General features: G+C 44.0%; 1 protein-coding gene across 2 annotated transcripts in view; it reads left to right on the forward strand.

Moving 5' to 3' along the window:
• Sema5a (semaphorin 5A) overlaps positions 1-19,225 on the forward strand; it is a 450,631-nt gene that overhangs the window by 324,489 nt on the left and 106,917 nt on the right. The gene's annotated exons all lie outside the window — the stretch shown is intronic.

Genomic DNA, 19,225 nt, shown 5'->3' on the forward strand with positions numbered 1-19,225 from the left:
TGCAGAGGGCATGCTTCATCCAAGTCCATTCTGCAGGACAGCTCCAGCCCAGCCCAGCCCCAGGACCAGGTCTCAGCTCTGTCTTCGTGCCCCCCAGATACAGCAACCTCGTAGTGGGCTCTGCCCCGCCTCCGCCCCACTCTTTTCCCCCTGTCCATATTAACTGGCATTTTCTCACAAAGCACGATTACCTCTCTTCCTGTTGTTATGAGGACTATGTCTTATTTTGAGAGGACATCTCACTTTCTAATTACATATTTATCAGCTGTTTTATTTTATTCATTATATCACTGGGGTTTATTGAACTTTCACTGTCTGTAGAGTTCACTGTCATGCTGAGGAGTGGAGTGTAAAGAGACAGGCTCTGTCCTGCTCTTAGCTCGCATTCTGAGGGGCAGTCAGGTGGCCACAGGGCAGTGGGTGAAGCACGTCACCAGTGAGGCGCTGAGGAGCTGCTGTGGTGGAATTAGTGAGGTGGTGGTGAGAGCCCCAGAGGCCCCCGCCTGGCTCTCAGACCCTGCCTCGGCCCGGAGGTGGCATTTCCATGAGTACTGGGGAGGAGCAGCCAGCCCTGCAGCCAGGAGGAAACAGAGAACCCTGCAGATGCAGGGACTGTCAACTGTGGGCAGGGCCACTGAGGGGTCACGACAGAAGAGGACAGACGTGACCTCTGCCTGGCCCTGGGCGGTTGGATAGAGGCGCCTGCTGCCTGTAGGGGCCACTTGAGGAAGGAGTGGGGAGGAAGGGGGAAGAGAAGAAGTCAGTTGAGATTGCTACTAGGAAGAGCTCTCTGCAGAAGTGGCTTGGTGATGGGGAGAGAATGAGGAGGTCTCCAGAGGAGATGGGAGGCCAAAGAGGGGACTTTTGATCATTTTTGTATTATGGAAAGGAAAGGAATGAGTAGTGTATTGTTTGTCTTGTTCACCAGGCTGCAGACAGGGATTGTGTATCCTTTTTCTGCCATTTTGATTTTTAATGTGACACAGGCAGGGTGCCTAACGTGGTAGATTTCTGGTATGAATGACAGGACATTTCCAAAAGTGTCCCTAGTTTTTTAGCATATATCTTCAGGTTAATGCCATGGAGAGCAGGGTCACCTCCATGGATTCTGGAGGCAGTGGAGGCCTTCATCCATGGCTGGGCTGCGGTGTGCTGGGGCTGGGGCTGAGGTCCGGCTGCAGAATACCTAAGCTGGTCAGCCTAGAGCAGCCTGGGGTCTCCACCCCAGCCTTCTGACCTGTTCCCTGTCTGTGGGTGCAAATGCTGTTGCTGATTTAAAGTTAGCTCGGGTGAATTCTGATGAAACACTTTAATTCTGATGGGTGCCGTAGCGGGCCCTGGTTGCTGGTTGTAACAGAACACCGTGGTCATACCGTGGCTTAGACAACAGAGTTGATTCTCCGTGTTCTGGAGGCCAGCATGATGGTGGCTGCTGGGAAGTTTCCTGGTCAGGACCTCTGGCTGGCTTGGCACGGCTGCTGCTTGTAGTGCCCTCACAGGAGAACAGGGACCTTCTCTTTGTGCGTCTTCTCATAAGGGCACCAGTGCCATCATAAGGCCTCTACCCTCATCACCCAGTTCCTCCACTCATGACTTAGAAAGGTGAAATGGAACTAATTGGTCCCATGTTAGACACAGCGTGCCATCAGTTTCACCTTGGGAATCCAGGTTGGGTGCCAGGTGCCAAGTGTGTATTCTCCCACTTTGACTTTACATGAATGAATGCACCTGCTGGTAGCCATCTGGGGAGTGGGTTATCTTGTTTGTGAGCAGCATCTAAAGATCAAAGGGAGACAGAATGTTGCCACTGTAGTTCTTTGTGGCCCCCCAAGTCCTGCTGCCTTTCCTAGACATGTTCAGCTCCATGTCTCACTGATCCATGTCTCTGCCCTTGGCAACCCAGCCAGGCGAGACTGTGCTGAGAGTTCGAAAGTTATTTCTTTGAAAGTCTTCTCAGTTAAAGCAGGAGGGCAAATGCTGAGTCTAACTCCATCAGGATATTTCTGACTGGGGTTCTCTAAGTGATGAGGCTAAGTGCACACACTTTCTGAGCTCCTCTATAAGGACAGAATGAGAGCGGGGTTCACCAGTCTCTCCTTAGCTGGCTACAGAACACATCTCCTGTGGCTCTTCTCCTGCCTCCAAGATGGTCCTTCGCTGCCTCACTTATCTCCTGTCCTCCTGTATGGTCTTGGCTGGTCTCTGCCCATGGCCACAGCCAAGACTATTTCATGCTTCCTTCCGGGAAGTACATTCAGACTCACATAGTTCCTACTCTCCTCCTCTGGTATCACAGAGCACTTTTATTTTCATATAGTTCATGTAACACTTTTATTTTCATTGAGCCTCAGTTCTAGTGTGTCTAAATTACTTAATTTTAATTTATTTTTAATCAAGTAATCATTATTAAGTTAATGATTCAATTAACCTTCAACTGACTATAACCTTGAAATGTCCTATCCTTAGATTGTGACAATGATTGCACAACTCAGAATGCACTGCAGATCAATGGGTGGATTTTTTCGTATGCATATTACACGTCAATAAAGATAGTTTTAAAGGAATGTGATCCATCGTCCTTGTGACTTACTGAATCATTTATTATAAAATATTTGTCTTAATTAGAGGATTGCTCATAAATTTTACATTAAAATGCTGAGCACATGCGTATATGCCTGTAAACCATACAATTGGGAGACCAAGTCAAGAGGGTCACAATTCAGGAATAATGGGCAACTTAACAACACCCATCTCAAAAAATAAAAAGGGCTGGGGGCATAGCTCAGTGGAAGAGCTCTGGCATGCATAAGGCCCTGGGTTCCATCTCTAGCGCAGGAAAAAGAAAGAAGGAAATGAGGAAGGAAGGAGGGAAGAAATATAAGAAGGGAAGAAGGCAGGGGCGTGCACGCACGCACGCACGCACACACACACACACACACACGCACACACTTTTCAATGTTTTTTTTTTTCTGAACTTGTGAAATTCACATCGAAAATTAGCAAGTAATAGATGGTGCAAAAGGGAACGGTCCACATAGGCACAGTGCCTTTACCTGATTGATCTGAACTGGATCCTGCAATGAGTTTATCACCTGTGTGTCCTTCTTGTCCCCCACCCCAAGGTGGATTGCACCCTGCAGTGAAGTATTTATAAAAATTTCAGAAAAAAACAGTAGAATGAAGACAGCATGAGCAGTCTCTTTCAGGCTACAGAAAAGTAAATCAAACAGAATAGTTGAAAGTAGGAACAAAAGTACATTTGCTACAAATTTACTTTGCCTTAATAAAAGGAGAGAATATTAATAAAATAAGTAACATTGAAATGATGAATGATGCAAATGAGATGAAAAGAGGTTCTCACAGAGACAAAGTAAAGAGCAAAATGAGTCTATTCTATTGCCTAGGTAATGATGACATTTGAAGCTTTATGTGAACAGAAGCAAAGCTAAAGGTTAATTAGTAACAGTAAATGTTTGCAACGGTTGGGGATGCAGGGACAAATGCAAAGATAAGATAGAGTCTAGATACAAAGCACTCAGGAAGACAAGGCAACAATATAGCCACTGGTGTCTTTGAACCAGAGAACTCCATGGTAAGTTGTCCCTGAAAACATCAGTAAGAAAAATTCCTGAAAAAAAAAAAAATGGAAGACATGAATCTGAAGATATCAATACACTCCACATTTGAGCAATATTGATTAAGAATAAAAAAACACTACCTGGGCATGGTGGCACATGCCTGTAATCCTAGCAGCCCAGGAGGCTGAGGCAGGAGGATCACAAGTTCAAGGCCAGACCCAGACAACTTAGCAAGGCCCTAAACAACTTAGTGAGACTTTGTCTTAAAATAAATAATGATAATAATAAAAAAGATTGGGGATATGGTGCAGTGGTTAAGTGTCTGTGATTTTAATCCCTGGTACCTAAATAATAAATAAATAAATAAATAAATAAATAAATAGATAAATAGATAAATAAATACTAGGCATAGCCAGGTTAAATTTTTAAATTCCAAAGGTAAATAAAGAAAGCACTACATGGAAAAATGACAACAAATGGATAAATGTCTGGTGTTCTCAGAATACTCTGCAGCTGCCTGAGTCTGTGAATAAGGCCCCCCAAAATCTGAGAAAAATAAAATGTGATTCAAAATTATTAAGCTCACCCAGGAATTTAAAAAAAGACAGACATTACTCAACAAGAAAATCTCAATCAATAGGCTTCTAACGATCTCTTTTCTAAACATGAAATAGTACTAATTACTGGCTAAATTGAGTCCAACAAATTTGGAGAAGATTTGAGAAACAAAGGAAAAAAAAAAAAAACAAAACATTTAACACCAGATTTCAAGCAGAGCAATATATTGAAAAGCAGAGAGAAATCAAGCAGGATTTATGAGTTTTATTCTGGGTTGCCTTTCCTTCAAAAATAAACATACATCAAAACTTTAGGGACACAACACCCGTGATTCCTACTTTAAAAACAGAAATCAAAAAAAAAAAAAAAAAAAAGGAAATTGGAACCAAAACCTCAGCAAAGACGATGTCATGGGTGGATAGAGAACCAAGGCTCATTTTATATGTGATCAGGAAGAACTGGGGTGTTGTGTGGAACAGGATGGCAAGATAGGGTTTGGGGTTCAGCAACCCAGAGGAGAGCTTCCTGGACTCGCCAGAGACCCTCTCGACTTCACTCATCCTGGACTCTCACCCATTTGCTGTGTCTCAGCTGCTTCCTGGGTAGAACCATGAGATTCCTCTAACCAATGCTGACCAGCTGGTGGCTGGGAGGCTCTGCCCCTCTGCCATGTCTGGACTTGAATGAACATCCACACTGCCGGGCATGGGGTTTGGCTTCTCAAACAGGTGCTACAGGATGGGCAGGTGACTCAGAATTTCAGGGGAGGATGCGCTTCCCTTAGGGTGAGTTTCAAGCAAGGAGAGGCAAGTTCTGAGGACGAGCCTTCTGATGCCTCCCGTCCCCTTTTCCTTCCAATGCACTGTCCAAGGCAAGGTTCCTGGTGTAGATGAGAGGTGTGTCCATGGCTCATCACAAAGAGCATCCCTATGGTAACCTGTCTGGACCATCCTCCCTTGCCCTGCAAAGGGCAGCTCCCATGATGTGTCGGCACCTGCTCCTTGCATCACGCTCAGTTTCCTAGGCAGTGACAATAAGGGATCCCACTATGACTAGAATTCGCTCAACCTGTAGAGTGTGTGGCTGCCAGTGTAGACAGAGGTAGCTATTACATGACTTATAGTCTTATTAAGAAATGCAGATTTTAATCCAAGCATCACCATCATCATCCTAACTAACTGATGACTTTGCAAAGAGTAGAGATGACATGAAATGTTAAATGTTTTCAAAGATTGCTGGCTGCAATTCTGGATAGTGAATTGGAGTAAAAGCAAGTCCTGAAATAGAGTAAAATTGTGGTACGATTTCTATTCTGCCAGTACTATTCTCTTGAAACATTAGCAGATTATATAAATATTAGCAAGTTTTGTATATGTCTTTTCATGAATTGAGTAGTGAAGTCTGTCCTGTGGTCAAGGCTGTTTCAATCATAAACAAGGTTCAGGAGGAGGCAGACCTGGCAAGCTTGACTAGCAGATGGTCCCTGGAGGTGTGACCATGATATGCATTCTTAACTAGGGCAGTATCACCCCCCAGGAGGCAAAATAGGGCTAGGGGGCAAAAAAGTCTTTTGTGTAAATTGCAGACCCAAGCACCACACAAATACCCAGCACTAACTGTAGTATATGGTTTCATAGGTGAGACCAGAGACGAGATTGAACCAGAGGGAGTCCGCAGATGGGGTTAAGAGGAAAGAGGGGTGTGTCGGTAGGGTGCAGAGGGGATCATGAGAAAAACAGGACACCAAATAGGTTAGAAAAGCAAGGAGAGAAGAGATTCTCAATGTGACATCTGAGATCCACTGTGCTTGTTCCTTCTCAAGAAGCCCCAGGAGAAGATGGAATTCCACCTTTAAGGAAGCTGGCTTTTGGGAATGCTGACCTGGACTATTTCCAGTAGAGATTCCAACCCATGAATCTGGCTTTCAGATTTAAGATTGAACTTAATTTAAAATTTAAAACTGCAGATGAACATTAGCTCACTGAGAGGGGGCAAGAGATAGGGGTCCCTGGATGGCTGAGGTCCAGATAGGCACGAGAGTTGGGGTCATCAGAACCTTACAGAAGAGAAAGGAGAAGCCCCCAACCAGACAGGGCCCCCACTCTCCTGGGCCCTTTGCTTGACTTTGCTGTGAGCTCCACGGAGGGACCCTTGCCCACTCTCCCTCTCTGTCCTTCCAAATATCTTTTAGATATAAAGCATGGCATTTGTATTACTATTTGCTCCTAATCATTATTAAACACAGGGACATGGTGTGACTTCCAAAAGAAGTTGAGGTTTACAACCCAACAAACATCCTTCCATATACGTTGGAAATTTCCTCTGGATTTTCCCCTGAGACAGACAGTCACTTCCAGGGGCTGACAAGAGAGGTGTCACTACCCCTCTGTGAAGGGAACATGGCCACCTGAACCCCTTCACATCAGTCTTCCCGCCTCCAGGGCTGGGAGGGAACGGGTCGCTGTTGCTTTAACCCTGCAGTGTGCTCTGATTACAGCTGCCCTGGGACTTTTCCTCTTTGCAACTGGTTTTACAGCCCAATTGTAAGTGTACCCTAGCGTTCTCCTGTCCCCGAGCATTGCCCAGTGTCCTGAGCACAAGAACAAAATTAGTTCTTTACGATTAGTTTATGTCAGGCCCAATTAAAATGAAAAGTCTGCTGTTGAAAACAATGTAAGATATGCCAAACCGCTTAAAATGCTGTACCATCAGCCGATCGTTTCATTTGATTAAATGTGGGCACAGTTCTTGCATTTTAATGAGTATTGTTTTTAAACATGTTTCCTGATTAATTTCAGTAGCTTAAGCTTGGTTTCCTAGCCACAAAATAATATGAAGTTATAACTTCTGAATTAGTAAGTTTCCTAATCTATTCTAAATAGGATTCCGTTGCCCAACTCTCATCTTTCTGGAGTAACTGATTTTACAGTTTTCTTTCTGGTCTGCTTTCTCCCTCTCTGTCTCTCTCTGCTTGGGATCCATGGGAGGTGGTCAGCCATCCTCTTTCACGTTCCACATGATCAATATTGATTAAAATCACCCCAGGCAGTAAAGATTATGGTCTTTGAATAAGGACAACATACAAAACCTTACCTCCTTTCATGCAGATTCTGCCTGACACAGATGTTTCTCTAACTCCTTTAGGCTTAATGTAGCTGTTGGAGTTTAAGCTCAAACCGGCTCTCCTTTGTTTTTTCGAAAGTCTGGAGATTGACAGAGGTTTCAGTAGCATTCATCCAGTACTGCAGGTCTGTTTTGCAAGTCTAAATTTCTGCTTCTACAGAGCAACATTCAAACATCTTTCTCTATGGAAACATCAGGAGGCAGGTCAATGGGGAGCTTGGGTTATTGGCATGCATAACTTAGGAACCTGCTTAAGAAATTTTAGCAGATATCTTTATCCTTATCCTAGATAATTCCCTTGAGAGAAGACCCAGCTAACTACTAATTTGGTGAGGAATCTGCAAGTGTTATTACAAAAAGCATCCTCTAGTTGATCTGGAGGACATGGGTCTCTGTAGGTAATAGAGACCTCCCACTAACTGGTTCTTCCACCTTCATCCACACCATCCATGGGGGTCAGCACATTATGCAATTTCTTATTACCTCCTCCTGTTAGCTATTCCTTTCCATGCAAAATGCTGGTGTATCTTAAAAGATATTTAATTCGTATTCTTTTCCACTTATGGGTCATTCTGCTCAGATCAGAGTATGAAAACAAAATATAACTGTGTTTCTTGTGTTCACTGCTGTCTGATGAGCATTTTTCTTTTAGAAAATAAAAATTTTAGCATAGAAGATTCTATCAGTATTTAAACTTCAGTAATAAGGTTCTGTATTTTTTTCCTCAATAAGCATTTATCAGGTAAAACAGAAGAAAATTATGCTTAAAGGAATACATTCTCTTTTTAAAAATTCTTTTAGATGTTGACAAACCCTTATTTTATTCATTTATTTATATGCAGTCCTGAGAATCAAACCCAGTGCCTCACACATGCTAGGCAAGCACTCTACCACTGAGCCACAACCCCAGCCCTAAAGTAATAAATTCTTAAATTTATTATTGATTTTAGATTTGTTACTAATTATGTTAATTTTGAATGAGGTCAGTGACAATGAGGAGCAGCTGTGACTTGTGGCTCTTGTGGCCTTTCCCATTGTCCTCATGCTCAGTTAAACTTACTGTGGGTGGGAGCAAGGGCAACACATCAATCATCAAGGAAGGTACACTGGAGGCACCAATTTCAGAAAATGCATGAGAGAAAATACAAGCATACCTCCCGGAGATGCAGGCTACAAACCTTCAGGTCAGGGACACAACCCATTTGCATCAGAACCTCAGGGAGGTTGGAAGTGGTCAGCTGTCACTGTTTCCCATAGTTTGTCTGGAGTGCAACTGGAAGAGCATTTTGTTTTTTGTTTTGTTTTGTACTGGAGACTGAACCCAGGGATGCTTTACTACTGAGCCACACCACTAACCCTTTTATTTTTTTAATTTTGAGACAGGTTCTCACTAAGCTGCTTAGGACCCTGCTGAGTGCTAAGTCTGGTCTCAAACTTGCAATCCTCCTATCTCAGCCTCCCAAGCCCTGGGATTGGAAGAGCATTTCAAATGAGTCATCTTGTCTTTGTTCTTCTTCTCAGCCTTCATATTCTATAACCTGAACACTAAACTCAGTTCTGTGAGGTAATGAGGTTTCAAAGAGACATTAGCAGCCTATGACTGCCCTGGTCTTCTGGTTTCCATGTTGCTGTGTATTTGCTCAAAAAGGGAGGCTTTCAATACTGTTACTCTGTGTGCCTTCTCCAAGTCTGTTCATGTATTATTTTATAGTTGCTGCTGGAATCTCCTGTCACATTTGTACCCACCTCAGGGCAAGCAAAGATCTTCAACACCATCCTTACCCAATCACTATGGTCAATTTTAATCAGGTTCTTTCTGTGGAGAGAAGATCCTTGGACACTTCAAAGGATGCAATACATTTAAACAGTGTATGCTTCTGCTGTCCATCAGTGGTCATCCTCCTCTATATTTCTTGACTCCCTTTCCTGAGGACAGTCTGATCTGTCGTCCAGGGCACTATTTTCTGGGATGTGTAGACCACTCCATGATAGGCTACTTCAAAGGCTGCTGCTGGTCAGCTGGCAGAGGGGCTGCACTTGGGTCAGGGACCCACCTCTGAAGCCATCAACTGTGCCAGAAAGCTGAATGTTTCTTCAGTAGAGCAGGACAGCTAAACTCCAAGGGGAATCTCAGCTGTGCACAGTTAAACAGTTATTAAGTAGGATATTAGAAATCTGCCCACCAGGAAAAATTGTGCTCTATATGGGGACTATGAATTGAAATGCATTCTGCTGTCATGTATAACAAATCAGAGTGAATAAATAAATAAATTAAGAAAAAGAGAGAGATCTGCCCACCATGGGAAGTCTCTTGGAGACCTCCAACCCTTCAGAAACTCCCCTCTCAAACAAAACCCTTCAAATTAAAGTTTTGTGTGCTCTGATGGTTAACCAGGCCAGCCTGACTGCTTATGGAAGCGAAGCTTTTGCACGTTTTCTCCAGAGCTCCATGACCAAATGTTCACAATTTTTTTTTTCTTAAATCAGAAAAGTAGAAGAAGAGGGAAAATGAAAATGCCATGTAGTTCATGTCATTTAACGGTAGTCCCCGTAGTAAGTAAAACCAAATGGACAAACAGTATCCCTACCTGGCTGCCTTAAACTTGCCTCCCTCCAGCTGCCTCCGTGCCCTCTCCTGCTGTCTTTCCTTCTCCTGTGACCTGGATGTGTGCTCATGTCTCCATGAACACATGCCTGTTGGGTGAGTTCCTGATGCACAGGCAGTGTAGTAACCGCATCCCGCCTCCAGGGGCGCTGCCTCCCTGAGACCCTCATACCGCAGGACCATTGAAGGGACTTAGGGTTTCCTCCCAGAGGAGTCTGTCCACCACTAGGGTTTAATGTGGAGCTCCAGGCACACGGCACACGTTCACTCACAGGCCGTGGGTGAGGCTTGCAACTCTGGAGAACCTTGCAGCCACACCCCTCCTCCTCCACTGGTTGGCAGACATCCATACGTGAAATTGCTATCAGCTGGCTCACCACGCTTTCTAAGCTGATGCATCCAAAAACAGAATACTTCTTAGTACCATAAAATCTGGAATAATTTGATTCTGTTTGATGTGTTAACAAATTGAATCTTTGCTCAAGAAAAGCTCTGATTCACTCTCAGATGGGCACAGGGCTGTCATCCCTCATCCCTTGAAGGAAATGTTGTCTGAAGCATATCTCTACAATGATTTGATCTACCACATAGAACATGGTAGCAGAGACTTTCCAAAGGAGCAAGGTCCCTTGGACTCTGTCCCTTGTGCACAGTGGAATCACATCTAATCATAGGAGCTGCATTATCTGTGGGATTTGTAATGCTTTGGTTTTCAATATCTGCTGTTTCAGTTTTAAACATTGTCATTCTTGTTACCTTGTATATGTGGCCCCTGCCTGGGTACGATGACCAGACATTACTGAGCATGCCTAGTCCCTGGCCTCTATGTAATGAAGTTCTGAAGTGACATTAGTGCACTAGAAGGATAGGAAGGAGAGATTTGTGGTGAGGTGTCATGAACAGGGTGTTAGGTGTATGCTCTCCTCTGGATGCTGTCCCACAGCTGAGTGACTGGGAGGAGCAGTGCCCATCACTTATTATCAGACCAGCCTTTGTAGACAAGAGGGTGGAGGGAGCATTCCTAGAGTAGAGGACAATATCTGACAGACTAGGGGACAGAGTGTTGAGGAGCAGGAGGGGAGGTGTGACCTAATATTGTGGCCCCCTGCTGGAGCCCTTTAGAGGAAAGGGGAATTCCCACAGTCCTCCTGGAGAGTGAACACTTGGGCATTTCCTCCCGTTGGGGGTCTTCTGTAATCTGTGGCTTAGGTTAATATGTTGGTGGAGGTGCAGTTATCGACAGCAGCCAGGTCTAAAGGAATACCTGTCCTGATTGTGGGGAAGACAGCGTTTGTCTTGTCAATATCAGAATTTTTTATAATTTTTCAAAAAAATAGCATAATTCCACAGTGAGATTAAAAGATGTGAGTTAATTACTGGTTTATAATATTTTCATCCTCTTTTCTTCTTTAAAATGTATAGATGGCCACAACTACATGCTGTGGTTTAGATATGAGGTGGAAAAGCTCAGATGTGGGATAATGCAGGGAGTGCATTAATCCTCTATAGGGATTAGCTGGGTGGTAACTGTTGGTGGCTGGAGGAGTGGGTCCCTGTGGTTTATTTTTTGTCCTGATAAGTGAAGCCATCTCTCTCTCTCTCTGCTCCTTATTGCCACCTGCTGCTTTCTCCTCTGCCACCCCCTCCCACCTTGAAGCTCTGCCTCCCTGCAGGTGATCCATGGAGTTCACTGTCCAGGCACTGAACCCTCTGAAAACTATGGGCACCAAATAACCTTTTTCTCCTCCCAAATTGTCTTGCCATGTGTTCTTTTGGCCACAGCATCAGTGTGCTCACTGAAACACTCTGTTTCTTAAATGTGGCACTTATGGTCTGTACCAATCTTCTCTCCTAAGGATGCTGCGGAGGTCCTTACTGAGCAGCCACACAATTCTCCTAATATTCAGGATGGAATGATGTTCTGGGCTACATCCCTAGAGGCAGACGCTCTTCCTGCGTGATCCTATTTAACTTACCTGGAAGTTGAGTTTATCTTTCCTTGGAGAAGCTGAGGACAGGACATTTGTTAATGAGATCTTACATGAAGAATCAGAGCAGCCCATAACCAACCAACCCTTTGCCATGATCTGAAGTCACCCTCTCCAAATTCAAATGTTTAAACCGAAGCATATTTGGAGACGTGGCCCTTGGGAGGTAATTTATTCATGAGGACAAGGCCCCTTATGAATGGGATTAGTGCCTTACACAAGAGACACCAGAAATCCTTGACCTTCACATCAGCTGAGGGCACAGCAAGACGGTGCCGTCCATGAGCTAAAGGGCCCTTACCACACAATCTGCAGACATCTTAACTCAGAGGGGACAGCCTTTAGGCTGAAAGATATGCCGACTATTTTATAAGCCACCCAGTCTGGTGTATTTTGTTACAGTAGCCTTGAAGGGCTAAGGCAACACTAAAGTTGAGAATACAGGAAATTAAGATTGTAGGAGCAGCTCTTTTATAGACCAAACAAAAATAGATGAAGATAGAAACATTTCTCTGCCCTTGTTGGATTGAATGACCTTAGTAAGTGCTAAATAAATGTTCAATGGAAGACCAATAAAAAGTGGTAAGCCTCTGTCCATGTGTCCATCTGTTCAACTTCTAATCATCACCAGGATGCTCGTGATTTTACTAATCACAAATGTAAAAACAATAAGGAATGTTTGGTTTCGTTTTCCATTTAAGCGCATTCATCAAAAATTAATTTTCTGATCATGTGAATAATAATCACCCCTATTTGGATTTGTTAAGAATAAAACCTTAACTGTGTTGGAAATTATTAAACCATTTGGAGATGAAAACAACATTCAGAAGGGTATTTCTTGTCACCTATTTTTATTCTAACAGCTAAGTTAGAATAAATTTTCAGTCCCACCAGCAATGGTTAGATACATTATATTTTTTTGTATTTTTAAATTTGTTTTAATTAGTTATACATGACAGTAGAATGCATTTATATACATGATATATCCTACATAGATGGGATATAATTTCTCATTTTTCTGAGTGTACATGTTGCAGGATCACATCGATCATTCAGTCACATATACACACACAGTAATAATGTCAGTTTCATTCTACTGTCTTTCTCATCCCCACATCCCCTCCCCTTCCCTTCCATCACTTCCTTCTACCTAATCTAAGGTAATGCTATTCTTCCCTAGTGCCCCCCTCCTTATTGTGAATTAGCATCCACATATTAGATAAAACATTTGGCCTTTGGTTTTGTGGGATTGGCTTATTTCGCTTAGCATGATATTCTCCAACTCTAACCATTTACTGGCAAATGCCTTAATTTTACTCTTCTTTAGAGTAATATTCCATTGAGTGTATTTGACACATTTTCTTTATCCATTCATCTATCAGGGGACACCTAAGTTGGTTCCATAGTCTAGCTATTGGGAGTTGAGCTGCTCTAAACGTTGATGTGGCTGCATCACTACAGTATGCTGATTTTAAGTATAAACCAAGAAGTGGGATAGCTGGGTCAAATTGTGGTTCCATTCCCAATTTTCTGAGGAATCTCCATACTGCTTTCCATAGTGGTTTCACCGATTTTTAGTCCCACCAGCAACGTATGAGTGTACCTTTTCACTACATCCTCGCCAACATTTATTGTTGCCTGTATTCTTTTTTTAAAAATATTTTTAGTTGTAGTTGGATACAATACCTTTATTTTTGTTCATTTATTTTTATGTGGTGCCGAGGATGGAACCCAAGGCCTCCCATGTGCTAGGCGAGCACTCTACCGCTGAGCCACAACCCCAGCCCATTACCTGTATTCTTGATGATTGCCTTTCTGACTGGAGTGAGATGAAATCTTAGAGTAGTTTTGGTTTGCATTTCTCTAATTGCTAGAGATGTTGAACATTTTTTCATATATTTGTTGATCAATTGCATCTCTTCTTCTGTGAAGTGTCTGTTCAGTTCCTTAGCCCATTTATTGAATGGGTTATTTATTTACTTATTTATTTTTTTGGTGTTAAAGTTTTTTGAGTTCTTTATATATCCTAGATATTAGTGCTTTATTGGAGGTGCATGTGGAGGCATCACAATGTCAGACCTTAAGCTATACTACAGGGCTATAGTAATAAAAACAGCATAGCATTGGCACCAAAATAGACATGTAGACCAATGGTATAGATAGAGAACACAGAGATAAACCCACATAAATATGGTTATGTCATACTAGACAAAGGTGCCAAAAACATTCACTGGAGAAAAGATAGTCTATTCAACAAATGGTGCTGGCAAATCTGGAAATCCATATGTAGCAAATGAAATTAAACCTCTATCTCTCACCCTGCACAAAAATCACCTCAAAGTAGATCAAAGACTTAGGCACTAGAACAGAGATCCTGCACCTAATAGAAGAAAAAATAGGCCCAAATCTTTACCCTATCAGCCTAGAATCTAACTTCCTTAAAAAGACTTCTAAAGCACAAGAAGTAAAATCAAGAATTAATAAATGGGATGGATTCAAATGAAAAAGCTTTTTCTTAGCAAAGAAAACAATAAAGTGAGGAGAGAGCCTACAGATTGCGAGAAAATATTCACTACATTTTATTTTTAGCTGAGGGATTAAAATTGAGTTAAGAAAAAAGGAAAGGAAGGTTTGTTCGAGACACATTTCTTCCTGTAACCAGTGACCATCCGTCATATGGTGTGCATATGAGGCTGGAGTACTGACATCATGTGCAGTGAACAAAGTCCTTCAAAGCCATCCTGCATTAAGCCCAGTAGAAGTTGGTTTTTATTCCCCAGAACTCCTTAGAGATATTTGTTGGTGTTGATTTTCATTTATTTTATAAAGATAAAAACCTGGTAATTAATTACCTGGATACCTAAATAAGTTTAAGGAATTTTGAAAAAAAAACAATTCTCACCTTTAGTTTTATGAGTCATCTCCTGTATTAATTATCAGCATAGGGAATTCATGTAGGCTTTCAATGATATGATCATTTAATTAATTTTAAAGAACAGATCTTGCCTTAAGCAAAAGAACACTGGCTCAGAATGAAAAAGAGTTCCAACCAGAGGCCTTGACTTGTCACTGGTAAACAAATCTTTACAAGGCGGTCTTCATAATGAGCTCTGCTCTTGAAGTCAAGCTGTAATTTTTCCTGTCAATTAGAAATCTTACTGGATGTACAACCCTGGCATCCTCTCCTCTCCCTGAAGCACTGATTTTTCCTGTCTGGGCTGGATCAGGGCTGGTTGTCTGGCTTCGCTGACTTGCTGACTGTGTGATGCACCAGGCCTCCTGTCTTGAGGACCCTCTGACTCTCACAGCTGGGGCTTTTCAACCTGCATCTCTGGGTCCTCAGACCCGGGGGGGCCCTCCTGTCCTTGAGTCCAGAGAATCCTAAGACACCTGGGCTCTTTGTCCTAGTTCAGTGGGACCACTGTCCCTAGTAGTGAGCAGGTCTTTGTCATCTTCTCCCATGACCTGTGGTTAGTCCTTTCTCCATGTGCTTGAGTAACGGTGTGTTCCTTCTAGCACGTGCCACCCAAGAAGCAGAGAAACATTCCTGTGCCCTGCAGGCAGTGGCCACCAGCTGTGCCCATCTCCAGGCTCTGAATTCTTGCTCCGTGATCCTCCGTCCCCTGCTGTCTGACTGGACTCCAGATATTTGCCTTCATGATGGGAGGACATCTATCTGCTGGTGGGATCAGGTGCTCTTTCTTAGTCACACAGTTAGGAAAAACAGAAAAAATGGCCAAGTCTCATTATTTGCCTTCTGCCCAGTACTGGGCATGCTGTGTGGCCTAGATTGCTACCAAATCTGCACCCACCGAATGATCTGGGAGCCATACAGGAAAGTCAACCCCTGAGCCAATGAGCAAGGGCTCCTGAGGTCTGTGTCCATTGTGTGGGGTGTTCCTAGAGGCTGTGGTAACACAGTGATATGTTTTGTGCATCTAAACCTGGAAATGGTACAGGAGGCACACCCGGCCACAGGAGCTTCCAGCACCTTTGTAATCTTATGACCACCATTGTATGTGGTCCACCATGAACCCAAACATCATTATGTGACAGGTGGCTGGATTGGTAACCTGTTCCTGGCCCAAGGGCTGTTTCTGATTGATAAGGGGCAAGTGGAATCTACTATCCACAGTGTCTTGCTGAGCTCAGCATTTTATCTAACATGATGTCATTTACCCCAACATGATTTGACAAACACATGTGAACTAAGTGATTCCTCTGGCTCCAGCCCAGTGCAGAGCCCTTCTAAGGACCCTGGATCTTGCATGTCCACTGGCCACTGTCCTTAATCTTCTTTGGTCAAGTACCTTCCCTCCCTCACCAGCCCTCCTTACCTTTCTCTGCCTGGCAGATGCCTGCTCCTCCTCAAGGTCACTTGAAAGGTGAAGCTTTCCTCTCCACCACCTTCTCCCCAAGTCTGCTTTGGCGTTTCTTCCTGTGTGTTCCAGAAGCCCAGGCTCTACCCAGCATTCCTTAGTTTGCACATCCCCTGTTGGCCTCTCCCACTCCTCCCCCACCTGGTTCCCTCCCTCCTGTCAGGCGGGGATGCCAGGTAGGGCGCAAGCATTTGAAATCCTCCAGAAAGATGGGTCCTGTTTCTATGTGGGCTACAAGGGGGACATTTAATTCCGGACTTGTAAGTGGGTATGCATCCTGTATGTGGCTCACACCTCCCGGACAGAACCCTACCAGGTGAAAAGGAATTCTTCCAGTAGATCAGGGACATCAAGTCCAGGGCCAGACATCAGAACAACCTTGGAAGAGGATATTTTTCTAGAAAGAGCTAAACCAGAACTGGCCTGAATTTGTTCTCAGTGAGTGCACAAAGGAAGTGATTAGCATTGGTGTCACAAACAGTTGTCCATTCTGAGTCAGCAGTTGACAAAGGGACAGTGTCATCTGCATGACCCACCTGCAGGACTGAGCAGCCTGTGCCCTCCTGACCCTCCTGCATGTGTAAATTAGAAGAAGGACCTTAGTTCTGAGCAGGGGCCACACCCAGGCTGCTCCACTGTGACAAAGGGCTTTTGCTGCCAGGAGCAAGTTGGTCTGGAGAGCTCTGACTGCACTGAGTTCCCTGTGTGCTGGGGCAGAACAAAAACAACAAGGAGCAATGTCAGGAGCAAGACTGGCCAGGCAGGTGTGTGCAAATCATACCACAGGCACACCCGGTTCTACTTCTGGAGGGAAGGTCCAGGTGATAGAAGCTAGGCAATGGGATGCTCCCCAGTGGCTCACCTGGCCAGAGGCTGGACACCCTAGGTACCCAGTCCCTGAACAAATCCAGTCGTTTTATACAAGTTAATAAACTGGGATGGAGAGAGGGCACATTATTTACTCTGTTAATTAGAATATTCAAGAAACTTCAGAGGTAATTTCTTTCCTCAAATAAAAACTGTATATACTGGGCTTGGGTGTAGCTTCATGGTAGAACACTTGCCTAGCATGAGGGAGACTTTCAGTTTGAACCTCAGCACTGAAAAACATGTGTGTGTTAAGGTGTAGCTCTCAATGATTTGTCCTACATGGTCATGTGAAGTGATCACATGATCAAGCTAATTAACATGTCTGTTACCTTTTGTCACCATGTTGTACAGTAGAACTGCAGGGCCTTTCCATTCAGCATAATGAAACACTTTGTCTTAAATTTACAGAGTGTGCAATTTTAGCAGGGAAACTGAGTCATGGAAGTCATGAAGCTATCCGGGAATATGGAAATTTGTGTCAAATGGAACCCTTCAGATGTTGCTACTGTGCTAGCAGGTCAGAATAAGGAGAAAAGTGACGTGAGATGTAGTCATTAGAAAAGCACTGGACAATGTGGCCTCAGGAACAGTTAGCCCCCTTTCCAGGGACTTGAGTCTGGAGATATGTCCCTCACCTCTTATGGACGGGGTGACATTAGAAAGTGATGTAGCCTGCGTGAGTCTCTGTTCTGCGTCTGTTAAACAAGAATCACACACTGCTATTACACACCGCTTTTCACTGGGATTAAGGGAGGAGATGTATGCCCACCTCCTGTCGCTCACAAGCGGTATTCACACTGTGCCCACTGGCTTTTCCTGAGGGTATAGGAGTTTTAAGGTACAGAACAAGAGCTTCTGGGAAGAGGAGGACTCTTGATCCTGGCACCCTCCTCCGATCCTCACCAGCTTCCTGACTGTGATTAGGTCCCAGGGGTGCTCCTCCTGAGCCGGAACGATGCCACACACTGCACTGACCTGGGTGCTGCTGTTCTTAATGTCCTTATTGACAGACTGAAGTCATCTGCCCTTGAATGTTCCTCTAAGGATCATCCTAGACGTCTTGCCTAGATCCACCTGCACTTTTTGTGAATGATGGTGGTTCCCTGGGCCACTGCAGACCTCTTGATTCCCAGCCTCAGGGGCTGGACCCTGAATGTCCCCTTCAGCAGTGTCCCTGTATTAACTTCTACAGTTATGAAATTGGGGCCCAGACTGCAGTGCTCAGCGCTCTCTTCTTTCCCTACCTTTTCTCAAATTCCTCCCCTCTACCCGCAGCAGCTCCCCACCACTCAGGCACTTTCCCTGAGTAGACAACATGGGAGGTGCATAGAAATTTAAGGGCAATTTGTCTAATCAAGTTCTCTACATAAGTGATAGGATTTTTATTGTGATTATTTTTCTGGTGTTGTTTAGTATCAACCACAAAAAATTGAAAAAAAAAGGAAAAATTTAAAACTGAGCTTATATGAAAAACTTTCAGGCCATAAATTTGAAATCCTGAAGTCTTCACTCACTTGGTAATCCTGGACTAACAGCTAGTTTTATAGAAAGCAGATGACAACGGGAAAAGACTCAGCTGTTGATGCTGAGGAGCACTCAGGTCATGTAAGAGGTGACAGATGTTCATCCTACCATTTAATTCAACACCCTACCTTAGCGGTTAGAAGACTAACTTTCCATGAGCCCACAGATTTGGGGAGGACTGGGCTGGCCCTGGAGGTCAGATGAGCCTGGAGGCATGGATGATGTTGGCCAGTGGGTCTGGGAGATGCTTCCTGGTGGAGAAGGTGGAAAAGGGCCTTCCTGGGGAAAGCCACAGGACACATAAAACATGGAGCTCACCAAAGGCCTGGGTGCATAGAAAGAGTGGGGCATCTCAGTGGCTGGAGTTGTGGGTGGAGAGACGGGAGGTGGAACTGAATAGCAGGATGGGCCCATGGAGTATTTTCTGCTAACCCAGGATTCAGGATTTTAGCTAAGTGGAGAGATTTGGTCCAAAGGGGACAGGCTGAGATCTGTTTGGAGTCACTGAGCCCCTGTTGTATGTGGTAGGTCTCACAGTGCTTTGGAAATCCTCCTTCGAAGGGGAGAAGGGTTGGATCAGTAAAGGAGAGCTCAGCTCCT

Source organism: Marmota flaviventris, chromosome 5 (assembly GCF_047511675.1).
Source record: "Marmota flaviventris isolate mMarFla1 chromosome 5, mMarFla1.hap1, whole genome shotgun sequence".
Classification (NCBI taxonomy): domain Eukaryota; kingdom Metazoa; phylum Chordata; class Mammalia; order Rodentia; family Sciuridae; genus Marmota; species Marmota flaviventris.